Source organism: Anabrus simplex, chromosome 3 (genome assembly GCF_040414725.1).
Source record: "Anabrus simplex isolate iqAnaSimp1 chromosome 3, ASM4041472v1, whole genome shotgun sequence".
NCBI lineage: Eukaryota > Metazoa > Arthropoda > Insecta > Orthoptera > Tettigoniidae > Anabrus > Anabrus simplex.
In genome coordinates, this window is record NC_090267.1 from 76,339,013 (window position 1) to 76,356,165 (window position 17,153).

A 17,153-nucleotide genomic window follows, 5' to 3' on the forward strand; every position below is an offset into this window, starting at 1 on the left:
ATGGAAAATGAGGGATAAGAAGAAAGCCAGACACAGTAAAACCTTGATGCATCGTTTTTCAAGGGGGAGGGGGAAAATGACGATGGACGTGGGAAAACTATAAATGCAGGTGGCATAAAATAGGGGGAAAGCAAAATATTAAAATATGGATACTTTTGGGCATTTTTTGTCACGTAAAAATAATAATAATAATTGCGTGTGGCCTCCGAAGCTGGGTGCAGATCTTTTGAGTTGTCGCGTGATAGGCGATCTACACGCTTATGAAAATGCGGCTCTATCTAAGATGAATCCTGATCCATAAGTCGGCACGTGCACATACAGCCCTGTCGGAATTAAGCAACGAAAGTTAAAATCGCCAACCCAATCGTGACCCCTTGAACTGAAGGTCAACACATGCTAACCATTTAGCCATGGAGCTCCAGACATGCTCATACTATACTGTACATAACGGTATCAAAAGATTGCAATCATGACATACGTGATTTAAATAAAAAGTGCGACTTTTACGCCATTTCATTTCAGTTTTCCTTACATCTTGTAGTAATTGGAAAACCTTCAAGGTCAGTTCACTTATTTCAAATTAATGATAGATGTGGATATTACGGCAATAACCTGTATTTTGGTAAAGATTCCTTAGACCCTTCGCGAACGACAGGTTAGAGATCCCACATGGCGCGGCTCGGACGATGTCACAGAGGTTAGAAATTCAACATGGTGCGGCTCGGACAATGTTACAGCGGGCTACTCGATACTGCCAACTTAGGAATTAGTTTCAAAACGAGGCTAGTGAACAGATCATTGGTCCGGCTTGAAACAAGACAACTGGGCAGAGGGCAACAAAGTGGTCAACAGGCCTCTGGCATCCCCCACACATCACAAGGTATGACGTGATTAATAACCCTGTGACTAATTAAAACGTAGCCGGCGCACGCCATGACTATTTTAAACTGCGCGATTTTTCATTTTCAACGAAGCTGGCAGTGCTAGCCAGCCAATAGCAACACAGAAAATGGTGGCAAATTTGAGTTTTACAGTGCCTCCATTTTAATTCTTGTAGATAAGAATACTTCTAGGGGCCGGTTAGTGGGTCAAGGAGAAACGTTGGCGGCAGGAGGCTCGTAGTGATGCTGCACGTGATAATCTGCGCACAGCACTCCAGCCTACGAGATCCTTGCTCAAGACTAGCAACTCTTAATCGCTCGTACATTCTCGCATAACAGGTTGCCACTGTTATATGCTAGAGTATTCAGCTGTCTCTTTAAATTCAAAAAAACTATTGTGTATATTTTTCTTACATACGATCGATCCATGCAGGAAAATTGTGGCCGAGGACAATTTTTTTTTTTTACGATCGATGCGATAAAACGATAGTTCTAGGAACGATAGATGCAGGGGAGTTTAACGTTGATTTATATGGGACACTTTTGGGACCGATTAAATTGAACGATGGATACGGGAAAACAACAGTTCCAGGAACGATGCATCGAGGTTCTACTGTACATACAGGTAAAGGGAAGAAATTTAAACAATTTCTGAGACATTCAAAACCTGTTCCAAGTTCTACAGGGTGGGCAAAATGAAACTGGTCCATAAAACATAAGACTGATATAGAATTGACCCTTGTTAACCCCTCAGCGTCGCAGCCATTTAGAGAGCTTCCTACTTCACGGCCGGAGGAGATTTCAACTACACACGAACAAAATACGTTGATTCACTTAAAACATTACTACAAGTATATGAGTAGCCCAATTTGGAATTCCTTATGATAAAACTATGCACATGCAGATAATTGAATAATTGTTTCACATTACCGTAGTAATTTAGTTTGATATGATAGAGTTTGATGCATTCCTCGAGACAGAGACCCATGTCACATCAGTAATCTGATGACTCCTTTTTGCCATGCTTTGAACACATGGTACAACATCTCTAAGGTTTAGATTTCTCAGTTTTGAGTGCTAATTTCCTGATAAACTGTCTTTCCTGCAACCTTGAAACTGTATTATCTGATGCGCGTCGGCCTTGAATATTTTGTTCCCCGCCCGAGCGAGCGTAGGCGTATTTTGTAAACAAACCTTTCACAAGCTGAACCAGGCAAGATAAGTGCTCAGTGTTTGTCCCTGTCTTATGTCTATTTTTAGAGAATTTAGGATGGTTGCATTCAAGAGTCTTTTGAACAGATTTATATACTGTACTGGTTCCTCCTCATCGGCATTCTCATCATTCATCACTTTATCCGCCACAGCCAGATCATCTATTTCATTATCATTGCTGCTAATACTATCACTACTAATTCTGACTAAACTTTCATCTGAATTATACAATATTTCAAGCACGTTACTGCCGGTCAAACCACAGCTGGAGCTTGTAATTTCATGCGGCATGGTCACATGGACTGATGCAACTGCAGTGAGACTCAAAGCAACAGGACGAAACTGATTGAGGGGAATAACATTTATGATGGAACAAACCAACTCAATACGTATTTCAGACTTGCTTGAAAGATATTTATCCTTGCACAAACAACTATATTTTAATGAAATACAATTCGTATTTTACAACACTGATAAATGCCAACATTTCCTTGGAATCAAAAGACTGGAAGTGTTTTGGCAAAACCTCCAGTAAAGTCTGCAATGCAAAACTTTGTGGCAGAGTGGCATGAAATTGGGTTCTGTAGCAATTTAAAAACTGTAACTATCCGAAAAGTTTGAACACCAGAAAATATTGCTTGAGTGAAGGAAGGCCTGGAACGAAGTCCGGCAAAATCTCAACGTCGTTTATTTGTGCAAGTGGGAATTAAGAGGTCATCGTGTTGAAACATCATGAATAAGGACCTGCATCAGTATCCTTGCAAATTTACTGTTGTGCATGCGTTAAAGCATCCAGATGAACCTTCACATGTTGAGCGTGCATAGACATGTGACTGCAACCTATTGGTGGATTGAAATCATGGTTTTCAGCATTTCCTGTGACGTTCTTATCAGATTGTTATGCGCAAAATCGAGAGTTGCACCTTTAAAGCAAGTCTCAATTCCTCGACTAGAATTGTGTGGTACCTTACTGCTCTCCCATCTCCTGAAGAAAACACTTACCTCTCTACACCTGCCGTTCACTAAGATACAGCTTTGGACTGACTCGACGATTGTACTAGTATGGTTAAATGCGTGCCCCACCAAATGGAAGAAGTTCGTAGCAAATAGCGTTGTAGAAATTCAAGAAATTGCTCCTCGAATCACTGGTCTCATGTTAAATCACAGGATAACCCAGCAGATCTTGTCTCGCAAGGCATTGAACCAACAGACATCAAGAACAAATGAGCATGAGGACATTGCTCTCACGCTGCAGATGTGCCAATGCCCTCTTTCTTTATAAGTGTCTGACGAATAAAGTGGATTGCTCAACATTATTGGAGCTGATTCCATTACATGTTCCTCGTCGCAATACTAGGCAAAGGTATATTTTTCATCTGCCTAAAGTGAGAACTGTGGCTCGGGCTAACTCATGGCTTGTGAGGGCACTAACATCACTGAATGAGGTGGGTGAATCGGTGGACCTTTTTCACTCACCTCCGTCTATAATCAGACATGCCCTAATGTCCTCTTGAATGTAAGGCCCTATCTGTAAGATATGTAAATATGTAAATGTTACTAGATGTAGTTAAATAAAGTCAATTATTTAAGGAGATTTCATTTTATTTATTTATTTATTTGTTTGTTTGTTTGTTTGTTTGTTTGTTTGTTTGTTTGTTTGTTTGTTTGTTTGTTTATAAAGGTCTCTAGATTTAGTTTGAACTTTGATATTATTACGATACTGGAAAGTAGAATACGGTTGAGGGTTGAGAAGCAGATACAGGAAAATCAGTTTGGTTTCAGAAGTGGAAGGTCAACAATAGAACCCATTTTCATTATGAGACAACTAATGGAAAAGCATTGGGAGTACGGGAATGATATGGTGATGACATTTATTGATATTGAAAAGGCATATGACAGTGTCCCTAGGATGAAAGTTTGGGACAGTCTGGTGCAAAAAGAAATTGGACAGGGATTAATAAAAATGATCATGGCATTGTATAAGGAATGTTGTAGCTGCGTGCAAACACAAGTTGGCAGGACAAGTTGGTTCAAAATAACTAGTGGGCTGAGACAGGGAGGTGTTCTATCACCAATCCTGTTTACAATAGTAATGGATGACAACATGAGAACAGCAAAAGCAGCATGTGGAGGAAGAGAAATGAACATGATGTTATTTGCAGATGATATTGTGATTTGGGGAGAAGACGACAGGAAGGTTCAAGAACAGTTGAATGTGGTGAATGGGAAGATTAAAGAATGTGGATTGAAAATAAGTGTAGAAAAGAGTAAAACTCTTGTTATGACTAGAGGGGAGAAAGAAGGGAAAGGTCAGATTAGACTTGCAGACAAGCCCCTGGAAGTAGTGGAAACGTTTAAATACCTGGGGAGTGAATTAATGGAGAATGCTCGACTGGATGCTGAGATTAGTAAAAGGATTCAAGCTGGAAGTTGTTTCTATCATAGTGTAAGAAATATGTTATGGGACAAAGATGTGCCAATGGAAGCAAAGGATACTATGTACAAGATGTATTACGTACCCATAACAACTTACGGAGCAGAAACTTGGACAATGACAAAGAAGGATGAGAGTCGAATACAGGCAGCCGAAATGAAATTCTTGAGGACTATGATACAGAAGAGTAGAAGAGACAAAATAAGGAATGAGAAAATCCGGGAAGAAATTGGAGTGGAAAAAATGAATGATAGAGTAGAGAAGAGCCGACTAAGATGGTTTGGGCACATAAAGCGAATGAGCGACGAAAGAATGCCAAAAAAGGTGATGGAAATGCAAATCCAAGGAAGGAGAGGCCGTGGACGACCACGATTGAGATGGAAGGATACCATCCTACGCAGCATTATAGAAAGAAACCTGGACTGGGACACAGTGTTGAAGAAGGAGTGGTGGAAAGACCGAAGAAAGTGGAGAGGAACCATATTTGCCCCTACCCGGCTATAGCTGGATAAAGTTAAATGATGATGATGATGTTATTTATTTATTTAAGATGTATTTGTTGTATATTATGTTTTATTGAATCATCTTTAGGGGTGGTTTACACTAGTGTTGGCTACTGAATGTATGATTCGAAGCAGTGTATCGATTCATTCAAGTGTCCGAGTGAATCGATTCACAGGAACGGCGAGCTCACGGCACACGATTCAGCTTACTCCCAGCGGACAGTGCTGAGTGGCGCACTCACTGGACGTTGACGGGGAGCCGCGCTTCCGCTGCAGCGAGACAGTGAATTATGGCACATCGAAAGAATCGTGAACGAGCGCGGCTCAGTAAGACACATGATACACACGGCTCCTTATCGGCTCACTGGACACGCGGAGAGCCGAGCTTCCGCTGCAGCGAGACATACAGTGAGCCATGACACATCGAAAGAATCGTGAACGAGCGCGGCTCAGCGAGACACAAGATACACACGGCTCCTTATCGGCTCACTGCAGCGAGACATACAGTGAGCCATGCTACACTGAAAGAGTAGTATGCTATAATGAACTCTCGAGCTCAGCTCATTTGAAAATAATACCCATTTGCATTCACTGTCCTCTTCTTACAGGGAGGTTTAAATAATAGATGGATTTATTTGCAGTGTTAAAAAGGTAGTCACAACATAATTCTGAAGTAGCTAGTAAGTAGGTAGGCTATTAGGTTATACTATTTATTAGTTTAATGAATCTTAGTATTATAACTTAGTTGACATTTGACAATTAAACTCGACTGTAGCCTACCCTATGACTATGAGTCATGCTCATGACAACTCAAAAGTACCTGTTTTATACTGGGAAGAACGGCTCTGTATTTTCTCAGTTCATGTCACATCGTTGCACAAGACTTCAATCATATGTGGACAGACGCAATAACAGTATGTTGAATCAGGAAACCAGCGGGCTACTGTACATCTCGGGTAGCCTATACAAAATATGACTATTAAAAAAATCCTCAGCTGATAGAAAAATACTTTTAAAAAATGACTGAGCGAGTTGTCGAGCGGTTAATATCGCGTGGCTATGCGCTTGCATTCGGGGGATGGTGGGTTCGAATCCTACCGTCGGCAGCCGTTAAGATGGTTTTTCCGTAGTTTCCCCATTTTCACACCAGGAAATGCTGGGACTGTACCTTAATTCAGGTCATGGCTGCTACCTTCCTAATCCTAACCTTTCCCACCCTGCGTCGCCGGAAACCTTCGATGTATTAGAGTAACTAGCATTTTTTCTAAGAAAGGAGTTCATAGTATGAAGACCAGATGGCAGCTGCGAGCACTGAATGCTGTTGCTGCTGTCTTACCAGCACATACTACACAGATGCAGTAGGAGCGGTGACCAATGAGCCGTGAATCGGATCACTGTATCGATTCAGTAACGTGAACGGAATCAAATGAATCGATTCAGTAAAATGAATCGAATGTCCCATCACTAGTTTACACGGGTAGAGTAGCGAGGCGAGTGGATAGTAGAGCTACTAGCATCGTGTAAACGACCGGGGTAGTAGCGAGTAGAGTAGTTAGTAGGCAGTAGAGTAGAGTGGGTTTCCGCTGCGGTAAAGTAACTCTACCACTATCCTTCCCCCTCCACCGGAACCGAGCTCCGAGAGCTGGCGGAGAAGTCTGAGGACGCTCGATTTTTCAGCTGCCGCGTCATTTGACTGCTGTATTTGCATGTGTGTGCAGACGGTGGTATTACGTTGAGCGTTTATTTGGCGGCAAAATGAAGTGGACGGAAGAAGAAACTTGCAAATTTGTGGAGCTCTACAGCGAAAAAGAATGTTTATGGAACATAAAAAGCGTTACTTATAGAAATAAGAATATGAGACGGGCAGCGGAAGAGGACTTGATTGCGAAAATGGGTAAAGAGGGTTTTGGGTTAACGGAACTGAAACAGAAAATTAAAAAATTACGATGTACATACAATCAAGAACTCATGAAAATACGAAGATCCAAGAAGTCTAGAGTCTACACTCGAAAATGCAACATAAAATATAAACAAGTGTCAGCTGGATTTTCACTTAATATAAAGATTTCTCAAGTTTCAATGTTACACAGCGTGTTCATCATGTGTCTCGACATGTTTAAGTTAGGCAATACAATGTGCAAGACTGTGTACATTAATCATATTAATAACATACATAAGGATCTTCTACATATCACTTGCCACTGCCGTTAATTTTCAGCAATAACAGTTATTTCCCCAACAAATTGAATAGTTTCCATATGTTGTTTGGAATATCCAAAATAATTATTGTTTACAGTACAGTGTCAGATCTAGAAGCTTAAGCTCTACACCTGGGCCGTACAAGCAACGAACAAAAAAAAATTAAATAGATCAATAATTGGGATATTTATGGCGAAGAAGCTACTGCAAATTAGGCCTACGCCAGCGTAATTTAAAGTGTACTTATGGCCGGTTACGTCTCAAAACTCACATGCGAAAATTAGTAGCAAATGGTATCAAAACTCACGACTGCAAACTAATAGCTAAATTAATATTCCAATGAGTCTCAAAATTCACGACTCAGGATAGCAGGTGCCTGCGATGACGGCAGGAGGGGTGAGTGCGCGGTGACTCACTCACCAGACCTCTCCTGAGGCCACGATACCATTAACATTAAATTTATATCAAAAGGAAAAATACGTTATATTACCTTTAAGACCACAGAAAAATGTTTTGATAATAATAATAATGTTGCATCCGGGAGATAGTAGGTTCGAATCCCACTGTCGGCAGCCCTGAAGATGGTTTTCCGTAGTTTCCCATTTTCACACCAGGCAAATGCTGGGGCTGTACCTTAATTAAGGCCACGGCCGCTTCCTTCCAACTCCTAGACCTTTCCTATTCCATCGTCGCCATAAGACCTATCTGTGTCGGTGCGACGTAAAGCCCCTAGCGAATAATAATAATAATACACCTCTGTGTCATTCACCGACCATTATTTTCCCCTGTATGTTGGGGTGGCAGAGTAACATCTACAGTATCCTCTGCCTATCGTAAGAGGTGACTAAAAGGGGCCCCAGGGGTACTTACATTTTTTAGAAAAGGCCCTTGTCTTTCTTTGCCCGAAACCTTCATTTTCTCGAAGTATGGGCCACCTTCCATTTTTTCCCTCTGATTAGTATTAATAGAGGATGGCTGCCCAGTTGCACTCCCTCTTAAAGCAGTAATCACCACCACCACCTTTTCCTTCATTGTTTTCAACACATTGATTTTTAATGAACCTTTCCACATTTTCTTGGCTGGGGAAAGAACCACCATCATAAAATATCATCAACATCAGCGCTGTGGAGTCTTTTTTAAGTCATATAGCAACAGAACGTCAAAGATAGCGATTGGCTACTTCGCTATATTTTAGATAAAATTCTGACACATTTTAATTTATGATTTTATAAATTTGGTGACCCAAGTAGTCAATACTACGAGTATATAACATTGCGTTTCGTGTAATCGCGTGAGGGCGTGATGTAATATATTAATCTATGCTAAGTAAGGCATCTGGGAGTACATGACTCAGTCATACGTGTGGAGCATGAGTTCATATTATTTTCGGAAAGCGTATCAGAGACCGTTCATCATACTCGCCCACTTTCCCTGCGATGAGATTCATGACCAAATTCATCTCTAATGAAACTAAATGAGTGAATTAACAGTCGTAATATTTAATATCGGTAAAATAAAGTTTCTTATATAAGTAAATGCCATCTTCTGGCCTCATAATAGAACTAAGCTCTGGTAATTACTACCAACTGAAAATTTATTTTAACTAGCAGCAGGCAATATACCTACTTTAATTTTATGTTGTCCAGCTGCATGGATACATGGTTAGCATGCTGGCCTGTGGTCCAATGAGTCCAGGGAGTCCCAGGTTCGACTCCTGGCCGCGATTTTCACTTTCATTTGTTAATTCCTATGGCTCTTGAACTGAGTGTTTGTGCCGTCTTCAGCATTGGACTTCATGGATTGCAAAAAAGAGGCGTATTTCTATTTTTCATCTATTCACATAATTCAATTGATTATCCATCCGACACACTTACACCGAAAAATTTATTCATGACGCAACCGATTATTCTACTCGTGAGTTTTGAGACTCGTGGGTTCTGAGACGACACACTGATGGCCAATGGGTATTCTTTCTATAACTTTTGAAATGAATTCTGTAAAATTTCATTCGGATAAGATTTAGGTTGGCTGAAATACAAAAAAATGGAAATAGAAACATCACTACAGTCTAACTGGGGAAAGGAGTACCTCACCCCTTCACCGTGGAACAAAAACCTTCGCCAGAATTATGATCTATAATTAGACTGGAGCTCGTTCATATAGTTTTATCTTAGAAATCACCACTACAGTATTCACAGACGAAGACTAGTAAAATCCTGAGGGGATGATTACACTGTTGTTACTTTTTGTACAATAATGAATAAAGTCATAAAAATTCAATCGTTTGTGTTCCTGGATTAAAATACATGCTTGTACTGCCAGGGAACTGCTCCTTCATTAACAAAATGATTCCTGAGACGATCCCTCATGTTCTTGGCCAACTGTGTCGAGTTTGTCCCCCCATATTTCTCCAAATTGCCAAGTTCTCTCAGAATTAATGCCGATGCCCCGAGTGTATCTCTCCTACTAAGCCAGCCTCTTACCCATTCCGTTTTTTCCTCATTTACTTCTTCTTCTAACGCTTCACTAACCTCTTGCAGTAATATGTTTGTAAATGTCTTTAAACAATTCCTTACGATGTGCTTACGTCTTGACATGGAGCTACTACTGTACTCTACTCCCGTATGAACGATACGAGTGTCAACTCTACCAGACAGCGGTAGAGTAGAGTAACGTGGCTACTCTACTAACTACTCTACTCGCCTCGCTACTCTACCCGTGTAAACCAGCCCTTAATTAGGAAAATAACCTGTCGATGATAAATAAATCTATTCTATTCTATAGAACAACATGCTATGGTGGCACGGTCCAGCCTGGCTATGCTTAGATCCCTCAGCTTGGCCGAAACAAGAAACTATCTCCGACCCTAACAAGATCCCAGATCAAAGAATATTAACTTCACTTGTTATTATGCAACATAACGACTCATTTCTGAACACATTCTCTTCGTTGAACCAACTACTCAGGGCGATTAGCTATTGCCTCAGATTTGCTTCAAACTGCAGGGCAAAACCTGATGAATGCGACACGTCCCCATAAAGGCCTCAAGAAATAAGTAATGGCCTCAATGTGTGTATCAAGATTGTTCAAGCAATATCCTATCATGACGAAATTCGATGCCTCGAGCAAGGAAAGAACATTCACTCAGCTAGCAAAATTAGGAATTTAAGCCCGACTCTGGACCAACATGGATATCTTCATGTTGGAGGAAGGCTGTACAATGCATCGTCTATCTCTTATGAAGCTAAACATCAACTTATATTACCTCCTAAGCATCACCTCACAAAACTTATTATTTTAAGTGAACATCAAAGATTACTCCATGCTGGACCCCAACACCTGATATCATCATTACGTGGGAGATATTGGATTCCAAGAATCAAGTCGTTAAAGGGTGCATTCATTCATGCTTGCCATGCTACAAATTAAAATCAACAACAAATCAACAGAAGATGGGAAATCTTCCCAAGGAAAGAATCACCCATGCAAGCCCACTCCTGAACGTGGGGGTAGACTATGCTGGTCCATTTTTTATAAGAATTGGAACACTGCGAAGCAAACGAACAGGCAAAGCCTACGTCGCCATTTTCACTTGCCTTGCCACAAGAGCTGTTCATTTGGAAGCTGTCTCTGACCCTACAACGGATGCGTTCATGGCACCACTGCGACGTTTCACATCACACAGGGGATGTCCATCAAATATCTATAGCGACAATGGCATTAATCTTGATTTACTAGTTTCATTTCCGTATTGATAGTTCACGTATGTATAGACAAGAAAAGGTTCTACTTTATCAATACAATTTTATTGTAAGAATTAGCTTACAGGACCGGTTTCGACTTTAAATAGTCATCATCAGCTGAACATGAATACCTTTACATATGTGTCAAGCATAAGTTGGCATTGACTTCATCGGCGCTGCAAAGGAGCTGAAAGAACTGCAAGAATTTCTGCAAGATTCTGATCAAAAAAGAAATATTGTCGAAGCTGCAACCACAAGGGGATCGCCTGGCATTTCATCCCTCCATCAGCACCACATTTCGGCGGAGTTTGGGAGTCCATGGTGAAATCTTTCAAGTACCATCTGCGAAGAACTATGGGTAGCACAGTGCTTACCTTTGAAGAATTAACTACCCTTTCTTCCCAAATAGAGGTCTGCCTGAATTCTCGTCCTCTAACAAGACTCAGCGATGATCCTACAGGCTTATCTTGTTTAACCCCATCTCGCTTCCTAATTGGAGAACAAATTACGGCACTTCCTGATCATGACCTTATTCACTATTCCATAAACATACTTTCCAGATGGCAACATCTTCAAAAGATGACTCAGGACTTCTGGAAACAAAGGCACAGGGAATATATTAACACTCTGCAGCAGCACCACAAGTGGACTGAGATGCATCCTATTCTTTGAATTGAAGATCTTGTGGTCACAAAAGATGACAACCCACCGCCTCTGCAATGGAGAATGGGCATAATAGAGTCAGTTCATCTTGGTGAAGACAACCTCGTACGAGTCACCACTGTGAGAACAAACTCCGGTATCATAAAACAGTCCATCAAGAAGTTGTGTTTTTTGCCTGAGAATGAGCAAGAATACCAAAGGTGTTGAGTTACATAGTGATGTGTTTATACCTTTATGAACACTCTATCGGTTTTATGTGTTTATTCCTGATATGAATTATCTTTCTTCTTTCCTTCTTAAAATGCCAGTGCCTTTCGGTGGCCAGTAGGTTTGGGAATTTTTTTTTTTCGTAAATATGTTTGTCGGTACAGATATCAAACAGTTGAACGTTAATAAATATGGTGTTTGAAGATACATTCCCAATAGGCAGTTCTCCTGTTCTTTAACAATGATCGATTCTGCATCAGTCTTATAAATATTTTTGGGCCAGTTTTATTTTGCCCACCCTGTATTAACTAATGAGGCCTGTACTTTTAGTCACTAGAGCTATGTCAAGGCATGTACTTAGAGATGGGAATGTGTATTAGGATAAACAGACATGCTGGGCTAAGTGGCTCAGACGGTTGAGGTGCTGGCCTTCTGACACCAACTTGGCGGGTTCGATCTTACCTCAGTCCGGTGGTATTTGAAAGTGCACAAATATGTCAGCCTCGTGTCAGTAGATTTACTAGCATGTAGAAGAACTACTGTAGGACTAAATCCCAGCACCTCAGCATCTCCAAAGAAGTAGTTGGTGAGACATAAAGCCAGTAACATTATCTCAACTACAGGTCAGTCAGGAAGAGGAAGCAACAGAAAGAGGAGACAAGCAGAAACATGGAAACACAAAAGAACAAGGACAGTATCCACATCTACATACACAGCCATCTTTGGCTAAGCACTCTCCTCATCAGTCCTAATTCTTCTACATTCTTCTAGTTTCTGCTTCCCCTACCGGGCGAGTTGGCCGTGCGCGTAGAGGCGCGCGGCTGTGAGCTTGCATCCGGGAGATAGTAGGTTCGAATCCCACTATCGGCAGCCCTGAAAATGGTTTTCCGTGGTTTCCCATTTTCACACCAGGCAAATGCTGGGGCTGTACCTTAATTAAGGCCACGGCCGCTTCCTTCCAACTCCTAAGCCTTTCCTATCCCATCGTCGCCATAAGACCTATCTGTGTCGGTGCGACGTAAAGCCCCTAGCAAAAAAAAAAAAAGTTTCTGCTTCCCATCTCATCAGTTCTTCCACATCCCTACCTTCTCAGCCCTCGACAAGCTTGTTCCTTCCTCATGGGGTTCAACAGTCATTGAGAGGGTCATCTTAACAGATTTGTGTAGGATGTGCAGGCTAAGAACAGCACCAGATCAGCGCTGGAAAAAGGACGAGGCAAAAAAATTAAGAGGAATGCAGGTGGTAAAAGACTTACACATAGGTAAGGAAGTGTTAGAGTGGCTGTTTTGAAGAAAAGACCATTCTGCATATTTTTCATGCATGAAGACCATTTTGCAAGTAGGTGGAGATATCTTGGTAACTACTATTTGATGTGTACGGTTTCATCAGGGGTTGAGGAAGGTAGCATTATTTTTAAGGGTCGTTATTGGCTGGGCATTAGTGACTGTCTCTGTTCCCTTCTCTCATGTTTTTATATATACCTTGGTATGTGAGATGATTTCTCCACTTGTAATAAAAAGTAAGTTCTTTTTCACTATTAATTAATTTTATTTTATTGCTTTCTTTTATTTTTGCAGAGAAGATCATCAACTAACAGCGGCCCTTGAATGTAACACACCTTGTACATTCTGTGCAAGTGTTGCTGCAATGCAAAGCAGGTGAAACAGCCCTCCTCGAGCATTGCTAAGGAGAATCATCTTGCAAGTCCTGGAATGGGTCTTTGTTGCCTTACGTTAGTTTTAAGTCTTCAAGACATAACAAAAGCTAAATACATCCAGTTGAACTTGTAAGGTTACAGAACTTTCAGGTTTAATTATAAATATGGTAACTAACGAGTACTGTACACGGCAGCATGTTGACCAAATATATCTCCCTGTGGATGAGGGATGCAGACCAAAAATACACCCACAGTATCCCTTGCTTGCCGTAAGAGGCAACTAAAAGGGGCACCCTAAGCGTGGAAATGGATTTTGGTTTTGGTACCATTATTGTACCCCCCTTTGGATTGGGGGGGGCTGAATTATTCCACAGATAATACCTGCCTGTCGTAGAAGGCAACTAAAAGGGCCATGTGGCCATTGGTCCTCTCTTTATTTTTCATTTTTTCTTGAGGGATAGTTGTAGACCGAATCAAAATTTGATGTGCGTGCTGCTTGGGGAGGGGCCTCTAACGTGTATGATTTTACGCTTGAAAGCCCAGGTGGTATCTGCAGCCTGTTGAGTGGAAGCACCCTGTACTCAGCAGTAGTATCCACCTGACAACGCAGGTCCTCGCGCAGCCAAATCCTACAAGGACATATTACAGTGAAACCTCGTTATTGCGTTCCTCATTGACACTTTTTTTTTTTCACCTACCACATCGTAAATTCGAAGTTCTGATTTCCGTCGTATTAAATATACCTCGCTTATCTCGTCACGATTATTCGCCTTTACCACCTAGTATGATCATGCATTCCCCTGACCTGAAAATGTTCTTTGTCATCCCTTGTGTGCAGAATGTGATTTCTAACACAGATAAGAGCCCTCCCCATAGGTTGGTTGGAGAAAGTTGCACAATAAGAGGAAATGGCCTTGAATTCTCAAACACAATATATATTGTGCCTTTGAGGGGCAAGCTGTTAGCTTTGGTAATGTTCAGTTTTGCATCATTATTTGGCAGCAAAGCGTTTATACTAGAACAAGAGCACAGTAATAAATTCCACTGCGACTATGAGCGCTGAATGCAGTTTTCACGCATTTTTTTCAAAGCTGTCCTGTTGTCGTAAGTATGTCTTATACCTGGGAGTCATCCGAAAGTATGAGTCGTGTAAGTTAGCACCACAAAATATGTAACGGAAGTTTTAACTCTAGCAACCGTGCAGCTGTTGATGGATGGCCTTGACCAAGAGACATTTATGATCATTTGATTTTCACATGGAAAGGTCTTTGTTGGCATTGAGATTGCTGAATAACGCAGTGCGCTTGATTGTGCTTGTATTTAGCATTCCAATCAGAAGTTAGAAATTTATTATGTGTTGAGTGGTAAAAAAAAGTGAAGTGAATATTTGTCATGTGATAGCCTACTCACGGACTAATCAGATAATCATGAGAAGTTCAGTAGCGCGGTACATACAGTATCTGTCTTGTGATAGCCTAGTTGTGGATAAGAAAAAGGTCATGAAACCACTCACTAATGAAGACAAAATTAAAATCCTTCAGGAAGTACTGTACACGTACTTTTTAGTGATAGATTTTTGTACTGGGATGAGGAGTAAGGAGGGAGCACTGCCGGTTCCGGTAATACTGCCAACTGAATGGAAATGAAATCTGAATTGAATCGATAATATGATCTATCGATATAAATTTTCTAAACCTTTCTAAACCTTTATTATCTTACACCAACAACTGTGTCACACACACAATATATAATACTATATAACATTTCTCGATGCGAAACTTGTTTCTAGCATGAATTCTATAGTTTGGCTTTGCTGTGTAAACAGCAACAGTACGAGTACGTAAAGTGTACACCAGATCGAAACCAACTTTCAACCTATTAGGTCGTGTTATGTACATTTAGTACGTGTTGAAGAGCTGTTAAGTACAGAACAAAAATGGCCAACCAGACACCAGTGGTTGAAAGTCGGTTTCGATTACAATGCGGTCGTGAAAATTCAATATTCATTGTACACCAGATGTCGCACAGCAATCATAAGCGTTTCTTAGTTTGTGTTTCAAAGGTTGCCAATACGAATCTCGAAGATAACTGAAGTCGACCGATTCAGCACTAGGGTGTAAATCTATCGCTAAAAAGTGCGCAGATAGTAGATAGGAATCCACATCTTAAGTGCGTACAGTTGGCGTGAATGTTAAAATTAGCACCTTCTACTTTGAACACTATTGTGAGCAACCAAGACAAAATAAAAAGTCCATATAAGCAAAATAGAAACGGAAAAGGAAAATGAGTGCGCGAAGGAAAGTTTACGAAGTTGAAAAAAATTACAGTAGAAGTCCGTTATAGCGAGAATTCATAACAGCAAAAAATTTACTCGCTATAACAGATTGTCGTTATATCCGATTTTTGTATAAAAGTTCGAAAAACCCCTATGCACATTAAAATCGATATGAAACTGCAATCAGTTTGTTCAAACCTTGTGTTTCTGCAGATGATATCCACACTACGGCTTACTTGTTTGTTATTTTCCAAATTCCGATACTACGTGAAAGTGTGTGTTTATTTTCATTCTGAAAAGAATATAGTATCGTATTTCTCCGAATCCAAGATGAACCCCCAATTTTTCCTTCAAAAAATTTAAATCAGGCTCAAAAACTACTTTGTAAAATCATATGAATGCCTTGTTGTACAGTAGGCCTACGCATTTTTAGACAATTTTTAGACGCCGAACATTGACTTTCGTCATGCTGGGTTTTTTTATTGCGATTGCACAATTATTCTTTATTTCCGCGGGTTTAAGGACCATTAACTTAAAATTGGCATCTTAATACCGAAGAGAATCCGTTGGGAATTTGCCTGCAATACCTTTTCCACGTATCTTTACAATACGACTATCCATCACTATATTCCTGCTGTCTTTAAAACTTAATTTTACTAAGCGTCAAGTACAATAGACGCGTTATAACTCTGCCACTGAGTAGCCATGGCCTTTTTAAGAATTCAAAGGGTCGCATGTTTTGATGCCATTCTGCAGTTTTGAGAAATGTTTTTGTGGAGGCTGATAGAACGCCATTCTCTCTTCACTATTTCCTGAGATCCAGTTTCGTTACACACAGGCACTGTACAGCCGGTTGTTGCGGCTAGCGATGTAAGTTACAGTAAAGAGGCGGTCGTTTATTGTCAATGAGTTCTGTGCACGTGTGAAAAGAAGCAGCGTGGTTACCGTGGTAGTTGCCAGTAGTATCCATTAACTTACTGTTAGACCGCAAATGCAAAAACCCTTGAGTTTTCGCATGAGATTCTGAGGAATAAAAAGTCTTGGATTCGGAGAAATACGGTATCACTCCAGAGGTTTCTGTGGCGAACACCTCAGCTTTTTTCTTCAGACAGCTTCACCTAACCTACGTATCATGAAAACATATTTGAAACGCATGTAGAGAAATAACCTCCTCACGAAAAAATTTACATGTTAATAGCCTTTCCGAAATTTAACTAGACGCGAGAAGATATGAAATATCCTCTGAAATCAGTGGTGTACTCTGTTATATCTTGAGGTGTATCACATTCTTACTTAATTTCCATATATAGGCCTAACATTAAAATTAAGATATCGTTTACTTCAGTCTTTATTTTTAACGAGTTAACAACTGCTATCGG

General features: G+C 40.6%; 1 protein-coding gene across 2 annotated transcripts in view; it reads left to right on the forward strand.

The window, feature by feature from the left end:
* Positions 1-14,402, forward strand: part of LOC136867024 (RNA-binding protein 41) — a 60,125-nt gene extending 45,723 nt beyond the window's left edge. For both annotated transcript variants that reach the window (XM_067144121.2, XM_067144120.2), the window contains exon 7: positions 13,420-14,402. The gene's annotated coding sequence lies outside the window, so the exon portion shown is untranslated. The remainder of the gene's footprint in view (positions 1-13,419) is intronic.
* Positions 14,403-17,153: the final 2,751 nt, after the last annotated feature.